The sequence below is a fragment of the Dioscorea cayenensis genome, chromosome 7, assembly GCF_009730915.1.
Source record: "Dioscorea cayenensis subsp. rotundata cultivar TDr96_F1 chromosome 7, TDr96_F1_v2_PseudoChromosome.rev07_lg8_w22 25.fasta, whole genome shotgun sequence".
Lineage (NCBI taxonomy): Eukaryota > Viridiplantae > Streptophyta > Magnoliopsida > Dioscoreales > Dioscoreaceae > Dioscorea > Dioscorea cayenensis.
The window spans coordinates 11,600,313-11,601,109 of record NC_052477.1 but is presented as its reverse complement, the minus strand read 5'-3'; the positions used below and the strand labels follow the sequence as shown (position 1 = coordinate 11,601,109).

Here is a 797-nt window from a genome sequence, read left to right as displayed (position 1 = left end):
ATTATCCGATTATGTGAGACCTTCAGTATTGGGGACACAATCGAACATTGTGCGTCCCCCGATTACAGCTTAGAACTTCGAGCTAAAGCCAGCATTCATCCACATGTTGCAGCAATCCGCACAGTTCAATGGTTTGGCCGATGAGGATCCAAACAGTCATATAGAGAACTTTCTCGAGGTGTGTGATATGCTGAAGATAAATAGGGTAATGGATGATGCCATCTAGTTGAGAGCCTTCCCATTTTCTTTGAAAGGGAGAGCGAAGTAGTGGATGCACTTATTACCTAGAGCATCAATTACAACATGGGAGGAGATGGTAGAAGCTTTCTTGGCCGTTATTTCCCTCCCCAAAAATCTGCAAAGCTTAGGAATGAGATCTCATCCTTTGTACAATTGGAATTGGAGTCTCTATTTGAGACGTGGGAAAGGTTCAAGGAGCTCTTGAGAAAGTGCTCGCAACACGGATTCCCAGAGTGGATGATTGTTTAGACCTTTTACAACGGTCTGAATCTGAGTGCAAGGTAACTCTTGGATGCGGCAGCAGGAGGTACCTTAGGTAGCAAGACCCCGGTGAGGAACATCAATTAATTGAAGAAATGGGGTTAAACAGCTACCAATGGAATGCTAGGGAGAAGAAAAAGGTGGCTGGTCTCCATGAGATAGATGTAGTAACTTCGTTGGCGGCTCAAGTGGAATCATTGAGTAAGAAGATAGATCTTCTAACTTCAAATAGAGTGGCGGCGTGATTACTTGCACCGGGTGTGGTGGAGGACATGCTCCCTCCGATTGCCCGATAT

General features: G+C 45.2%; 1 non-coding gene across 1 annotated transcript; it reads right to left on the bottom strand.

Moving 5' to 3' along the window:
• Positions 1 to 360: 360 nt before the first annotated feature.
• Positions 361 to 467, bottom strand: LOC120266030. Its single transcript, XR_005537873.1, has one exon. It is a non-coding gene; the product is annotated as a small nucleolar RNA R71 (small nucleolar RNA).
• Positions 468 to 797: the final 330 nt, after the last annotated feature.